The sequence below is a fragment of the Lepidochelys kempii genome, chromosome 8 (genome assembly GCF_965140265.1).
Source record: "Lepidochelys kempii isolate rLepKem1 chromosome 8, rLepKem1.hap2, whole genome shotgun sequence".
In the NCBI taxonomy this organism is placed as follows: domain Eukaryota; kingdom Metazoa; phylum Chordata; order Testudines; family Cheloniidae; genus Lepidochelys; species Lepidochelys kempii.
The window spans coordinates 86,855,472-86,863,929 of record NC_133263.1 but is presented as its reverse complement, the minus strand read 5'-3'; positions in this window follow the sequence as shown (position 1 = coordinate 86,863,929).

The window sequence follows — 8,458 nt, the reverse complement described above, 5'->3', positions numbered from 1 at the left end:
TTAACTCTGCAGAGGCTGGAGGGACGCAGGTAAAGGGGGAGAAGGCCCTATGTAAAGGGGGAGAAGGCCCTATGTACGGCACCCCCAGGCATAATTACAAAGAGAAAAGAGAGTAAAAAAAAAAGAAAAAAAAGTTAACTCTGCAGAGGCTGGAGGGAATTAAGCAGTTAAACTTTGTATTTCACCCAAACAACTTTTAACCGAAAATGTTAAAAAGGAAAAGTGTTAGAGCATTCTTGGTTTCTTTGCAGCCATTCTGAAAGAAAAATGGGCCCTTTTCCAAAGGAATGTCTGTAAATTAGCCAGGCAAAAATAAACTGATTAAAATCATTTGACTGGACAATTTAGTCAAATTTGCTAAAAGAACATAAGAGGGTTCTATTGGAACTTAACTGCCTCAAATGTATAAAGGGAATGTAAGATGTAAAAAACAGAGCAGTGTGGAAGGGATGTTAAGGAAAAGAAAATGTGTATGTATCTGTCTGTGTGTGTGTAAATATGTAAAGTTCTAAGGACCAGTTAGTTTTGTTTTTGTTTTAAATAATGCCACTAAAAATCCATTTGACTCTTTAATTCAAAGTTGCAAAACTGACAGACCTTTTTGCTAGACACAGGTAATTAGTGTTGTTTGGCTTTGGGATTTGGCATTTAACCCTTAAAAGGTAACTCAATGCTTTACAAAATTTAAAATGTTTTTAAGTTGTGGCTGCAGCAGGGCAGTCAAAATCAGGAGAATATAAAAAAAATTTTGGATTCTTTTTGTTTGTTTTTTGTTTGTTTGTTTTTGTAACAAAATAGCAGATGAGAGTTGTAGTAAAAAAAAAAAATTAAAAAAGACAGTGCCTCTCTGAAGCAACAGCAGGGGTGACGTGCACAAAACAAAAAGGAGCAATGTTAGAAACACTGAGTCTTAAAATGGCTCTGAGTAATCAGACTGTCACTTTGATAAAGGTACATGAAAACTCTGTAAGCAAAAAAAGAAATAGTGACACCTTATGTAAAAATGGATCTGGATAATGTTATAGAAGTTAAACTATGGAAGGAATGTGCATTTGCCCCAGAACATGTGCAGGGTATATTGTAGAAGGGGCAAAAGAAATGCAAACATACCATGCTACTTAATTAAAATGCTATTAGGGCTCCAAAGGGAGCCACAATAGGTTGGGTTTTCTTTTTCAGATTGCGGTGTGTTTTGGAAGCAGAAGTTAAAAGTAATCAAAACTCTGGTGAAAGTTGATTGTGTCCCTTTTAAGATAGAGTCTCTGAGCTGCTGATGGCTTTAAATCCAAAAGCAGGAAGTTTCTGTGAAAATGCAAATTACCTAAATGATAAAGGAAGGAAAGAACTAGCAGCACAAAGGAGCTGCAGATAAAGGACATACCTGGTCAGCAAACAAATTGTCTAAATAAAAGGCATGGGATAACAAGATAATTTTAATACATTTAATGATAATAAGTATCCCTGTAACAACGTATAGTGTGTATGATTTTTGGAAAAATCCTTTAAGGTCGTATGGTAATGATGCTTCTCAGTTATTACCTGTAAATAAAACTTAAAGCTTAACACAGCAGGAAAAACATTATAAACTTGGTCTGCTGTATAAGAAGGAAAACTCAGGGATTTAATGACTAAACAGTGGGATAATTTCCCCATAACCCTTAAAAGATAAAAGCCTTTGAAACCTGGCCTGCCTATAGAACAAAAACAGGAAAATATGGGGGCAATTTCTCTGTTTTGCCTGCAATCAGCAAGGGTATTTGTAAAAGAAATATTTTAAGCAATAATCTGCCACCCCAAAAGGGGTAGAAACATGTTCTTTTTGTCTTTCAGAAAATCAGGAAAAGCTGCCAGCTGAAAAGCAACCCAATACCACGAATCTACTGTCACAATAGAAATTGTGTTCTGTGTTCTATGTTTTGTCTTGTGTTTTGTGTTGTTGCTAGCACTGTTGTGTGTTTAAAAAAAAAAAAATACTGAAGACCTGCAGGAACTTAAAAATAAATTAAGCTTTCTGTCCCAGCTACAGGACAGCCTGATACAAAAACAAGTACATGCCAAAGTAGACTTGGTCCAAATTGGTCTGGGTAACCTAAAAGGCCAATGGAATCTTTAGTAATGGCTTAATACTACCACATGGCTTATCCATAAGAAAAAAAAAATATTAGAAATAGGAAACTACACAGGCATAGCTATGGGATGCACTGAAATGCAGATACTTGCACTAGCTACTTTGGAACACAAAATGTTCTGGGTCATATTGGGAAATATTAAGGGTTTGATGCATTTGTTAAAAAAGAAAGAGATAATTGTTTGACACTTATCAATATGAATGGATGCAATATGTTTCCAGTATTGTAAACCAGACTTGTTAATGGGAGAAATTGTTGTCAAAATTGCACACCAACAGTCCCTGGAGGCAAAGGTATTGAAGGTTAACCCACTCCCCATATTACACATGGGATCCTTTTGGCTACCCTGGACCTTGAGCCAGTGGGCTGGGGAGGGAGGGAAGCTATTGGACACTAGAGGTTGTACCGAATGGACTCCTCAAAAGTGGGTGTGCCTCACCTTGCCTGTTGCCCCAGAACCTTGTAGTAAAAAGATACATCACTAGGATCATGTATGTGGCATGAATTGGAATCACAAACTCAAATTGCCTCACAGTACCTTCTCTCGAATAGGCTACATAGAAAGTGATACTGACGATTATAAATCTTAGTGTCAAAAGGGGGATTATGTTGGATCATATTAAAGAAGTTCTGTATTAAAATCACAAATGAGTTTGATTCCCCAGAGTTTAAATTCCAGGGTATTACTAATTAAGAGGTCTCTTGGTTTTTGGTGCTGTTTCTCTCCCTCTATGTGTGAAACTTGCAAGCTGCTAATTGTGTTAGTACATTCTAAGACAGAGTCTGTTCTCAAAGCAATTCACAGAGAGAGAGACTCAAAGCAATACTCTAACAACAGAAACAGCACCCAGAGACTCCCCACCCTTTTGTTGTATTAACAATTGTGATTAAAATAGAGATAGAGGATGTATGTGGATGGATGCTTGGTGTGGATAATAACTGAATGATCAGGGAGGTGCCAGCCTAAGAATCCAGTGTCCATCGGCTGAAGAAGGCGTCAAGTGGAAATAATCAGAGGATCCCCCCCGGTGGGCAGACTGGAATCCACCCAACAGCCTCAAGGATGGGAGAACCAAAGAACAAGATAACATCTTGGAGCCGTCAGGAATGTGCTATCTGCTGATTGATTCAGCAACAGCATGATGAAGCAATTCCCATAGACTGGCATAGGAAGAAATTCCTATAAAAATAGACTCTAAAAAGTGAGAACTTTGGGGTCTGATTCTGCAAACCAACTTCCAGGAGCATCAGATGAGCATCTGACAAGGCCCTGCTCCCTCCTCATGTCCAGGCCACCTGGCCAGTGACTTGGCATGAGCAACTCTAAGGCTGGTAACTATGATAACAACCTTGCAGAACCTGTGTGTGTGTGTGTGTTTGAATGAATGAATGTGAGAATAAATATGAGATTGAATGGAATGTTATAGCTATAACTAACTGCTTACTATGATTCTTTCTGTATTCACAATAAATGTGGTATTTTCCCTTTTTCCCTTTAATAAGATCCTGCTGGTTTTTATTTTATTGGTACAACATAGCAACCCCATAGGTCTAGCTGGGTAGAGTTGTTCAATGTTGATGGCCCCTTGATGGCTCTGTTTCAGTTCCTCAGGCCCAGCTATGGATTAGTCACAAAGCCCATGTCCATGGCCTTCCAGAGTGCATTACCTCCAGTTAGGGGGTCCTAGTTCATGGCCTACATCTGGTACAAGGCTATGCGCCTGCTGAGGGTTCACACACGTCTTTCCTTTTTCACTGGACTGCAGTCCTGGGATCTGACAGGCGAAACCCTGGGGGGTCCAAATTGGTTCCCTGCTTCTATTTAAACCAAGTAGAGGACCAGGAAGCTGTCAGCAAAGCTGGGTTTTTCCTTGCTTCAGACTGCTTCTCCAGGTTGCCTGATCCTGCTGCCTGACTCTGACCTCCCAATATGTGCCCTGCTTCTTGACCCTGACTCCCAGTCTGCCGTCTGGCCTGTCTCAGACTCTGATTGCCTGGTAACCTGACTCAGTTTAGTTGTGGTTCCCAGAGCTACCAGCCTCCCTGCTGCTGGAGTTGGCTGCGTGGTAGCTTTGGACGCATTACAGCTGTGGAATCATTAATAATTAATTTCACTTAGCAGTTGCCAGGAATCCAGGGAGCATATTTCATTTCAGTGTTTTTGAAACAAAAATTTTCAGAATCCCTGGGCCACAGGAAACTTTGAAAAATTTGGTCTCAGTCCATATTTATTGCAACCAAATTTCAAAATGTGGCACTTCTCTGCTAACCAGAAATCCTGAATGTCAGCTAGGTCTAATCACACAGGGCATGCTACAGTATGTATATTGCAGATATATGTGAGAGGTTTATGTAGAGAGCCTGATCATGTATTCTTTGCATATCCAATGATATGAGTGAGTTTAGGATGTGAACAAAATCAGAATCAGGGCCCAAAATAGCAGCCTATAATGATGCAGTAAAATCCACAAATCCTGTAACAATGCAGTAACAGCGCTATAGAAACACCAGTATCATAATGGGCAAGTGGGTGGAACATCCCTGCATGCTTATGAAAATAGAATGAAGTTGTAAACATAAAAGTTTGCTTTCTGGAATCAATAGGTATTATCTTCAAGTGTCACTAATTTTATTGAAAAGGTGAGGTTTTTTTTTCATTTTTAAGGTTTTAACTTAATAGGATCACTCTTCGCTCTGCATACTAAAAAAGTGCTGTAGAGATCTATTTTAACTCTTTGAATACGAAGGGGTAAATTAAAACCTTGTAAATATCCCACTTGAATTAGTAATATTCTGGCAAGCTAAGGTGTAAGAGAAAATAAAGAGAGTGGAAATTTTCACTGTCTAAGTACTTACACTCTTCACCAGGATATTTTTGTCACCTTACCATTGTTAGAAGTCACTTTAGCCAAGTAAATTTTTCCTGTGAGCACTTAAATTTCACTCTATCTTCTCTAGCAGTTTGTTCAGGTTCCTACAGCAATCTTTCATTTTAATATTGCCATTTTCTTCTCCAGTATATTTATTCAAACTTTGCTGTATAACTGAATGTATTTATTCTTTGTAACATTAATAAAAAGCCTTGTCAAAGATTTAGGTCCAGAATAAGAATGGACCTAAATCTTCAAATCCCCCTTAAGATATGAGTGAAGTTATTGCTCATGCACCTCATCCAAAGCCCACTGAAATCAAGGGGATTTTTTCCACTGACTTTGGAACTGGCTCCTATGAAAGTTTCCAGAATGACAACACAGGAACCTGAAGTTCTGAAGCCAAAGGTAAGTTACAGCACTTTGCCATGATGTTCCTCCAATGTGCCTCAGGCCTGCTTTGGGGATCCCAACTCATAGGTGGATGAACAAGTCAGCATGAAGACATATTTCTGTTAATAAAGGCTTACTTGTACTTTTTGAGTAAAATCCACCCCTGTGCAGATGACCAGCCCAAGGTCAATTTGGATGTAAAAACCCTCTACACCAACATTCCACACAAAGATGGACTACAAGCCACCAGGAACAGTATCCCCAATAATGTCACGGCAAACCTGGTGGCAGAACTTTGTGACTTTGTCCTCACCCATAACTATTTCATATTTGGGGACAATGTATACCTTCAAATCAGCGGCACTGCTATGAGTACCCACATGGCCCCACAGTATGCCAACATTTTTATGACTGACTTAGAACAACGCTTCCTCAGCTTTCGTCCCCTACTCTATTTGCGCTACATTGATGATATCTTCATCATCTGGACCCATGGAAAAGAAGCCCTTGAGGAATTCCACCATGATTTCAACAATTTCCATCCCACGATCAACCTCAGCCTGGACCAGTCCACACAAGACATCCACTTCCTGGACACTATGGTGCTAATAAGCGATGGTCACATAAACACCACCCAATACTGGAAACCTACTGACCGCTATTCCTACCTACATGCCTCCAGCTTTCATCCAGACCAGACCACACTACACGATCCATTGTCTGCAACCAAGCTCCACGATACAACCGCATTTGCTCGAACCCCTCAAACAGAGACAAACACCTGAGATCTACAAGATCTCTATCAAGCATTCTTAAAACTACAGTACCCACCTGCTGAAGTGAAGAAACACGTTGACAGAGCCAGAAGAGTACCCAGAAGTTACCTACTATAGGACAGGCCCAACAAAGAAAATAACAGAACATCACTAGCCATCACCTTCAGCCCCCAACTAAAAGCTCTCCAACGCATCATCAAGGATCTACAACCTATCCTGAAGAACAACCCATCACTCTCACAGATCTTGGGAGACAGGCCAGTCCTTGCTTACAGACAGCCCCCCCACCTGAAGCAAATACTCACCAGCAACCACACAACAGAACCACTAACCCAGGAACCTATCCTTGCAACAAAGCCCATTGCCAACTGTGCCCACATATCTATTCAGGGGACACCATCATAGGGCCTAATCACATCAGCCACACTATCAGTGGCTCGTTCACCTGCACATCTACCAATGTGATATATGCCATCATGTGCCAGCAATGCCTCTCTGCCATGTACATTGGTCAAACTGGACAGTCTCTACATAAAAGAATAAATGGACACAAATCAGACGTCAAGAATTATAACATTCAAAAACCACTCGGAGAACACTTCAATCTCTTTGGTCACTCGATTACAGACCTAAAAGTTGCAATTCTTCAAAAACAGACTTCAGTGAGAGATTGCTGAATTGGAATTAATTTGCAAACTGGATACAATTAACTTAGGCTTGAATAAGGACTGGGAGTGAATGGGACATTACACAAAGTAAAACTATTTCCCCATGTTTATCCCCCTCCCTCCCCCAACTGTTGCTCAGACGTTCTTGTCAACAGCTGGGTATGGCCCACCTTGATTATCACTACAAAAGTTCCCTTACCCCCTCCCCCCCGCTCTCCTGCTGGTAATAGCTCACCACTGTATTTTCCACTGAATGCATCTGATGAAGTGAGCTGTAGCTTATGCTCAAATAAATTTGTTAGTCTCTAAGGTGTCACAAGTACTCCTTTTCACCTTCAAAGTAAGGCTTACACAGAATTTAAATAGAGCTAGTCAGAAAATTTTTATTGAAACGGTTTTTCACTGACAAGTGTCAAACTGGTTTATTACAACACAAACCGGAGACACTTTGAGCTGGAAAGATGTTTCAATCAGGATTAAATAGCAGCTGCCCTTAATGATTTTAAAAATAAAATAATAGAACACTTCAACTATTTTAAGTCATATTACAGTGCATAATCATGAACTCATTTAAAAATAATTAACATGACATTCAAAATTCCCAGAAGAAACATTTCTGAAATGAAAATTTTTTGCCATTTCCATTTCACAGGAAACTCTGAAAAATATATGTTGACATAAGAACGGCTATACTGCTTCAGATCAATTGTCCATCTAGCCCTGTCTTCCAAAAGTGGCCAATGCTTCAGAGGGAATGGACAGAATAGGGCAATTATCTAGTGACCCATTCCGTTGTCTGGTCCCAGCATTCCATTCCAATCTGAAACAAAAACAAAAGTCAAAATATCAAGAAGTCCCTGAAATGAAATTCCAATGTCCAACCAGCTCTTAATGGAATTGGTGCATCAGCCTTAGGCTGGTCTTCTGTACCAAGGAGAAATCCCCCTCAAAGCACAATCCTGAATGATGGGCAATGCACCACTGTGAGAGCTCTGAGGGCATCATGACTCAGACAGGCACAGAGGACAGGAACAGCATAGCTGCTCTTGCATCTTCCTCCTGTAACCAGCCAGCTCTGCTCCACTGTCCGAGCTCTGCACCTGCTTACTACTGCCCCTCAGAAAAATGGTGCACAAGGACTGCACTTGTGCCCAACCCTTGCATGGGAGTATGAGCAGGAAGGGTGGCTCCTTGGGCCCTCTCCCTGCATCTGAATAGGGCTGGGCCAAAGAGAGTGAGAATGACTCTGTAGCCCAGTGATTAGGGCACTCACCTGGGAGATGGCAGACCTAAGTTTCAGTCCCTCCTCCAATGCCAAGTTAAGTATTTATACAAAGTAGAAGAGCTTCAACAGGAGAGACTGAGATACCCACCCCCAAAATATCACATAGTGGTTAGGTCCCTCTCTTGCTTGATAGCTGCGGAAGATGAGGAATGGCACATATCTTGGGCTTTACAAAATTCAGTCCATTTTGGTCAATTTCATGGTCATTGGATTGTAAAAATCGTAAATTTCATGAGTGCAGCTATTCAAATCGGAAATTTCACAGGGTGTAACTATAGGGGTCCTGACCCAAAAGAGGGTTGGGGGTCACGAAGTTTATTGTAGGGGGATCATGGTA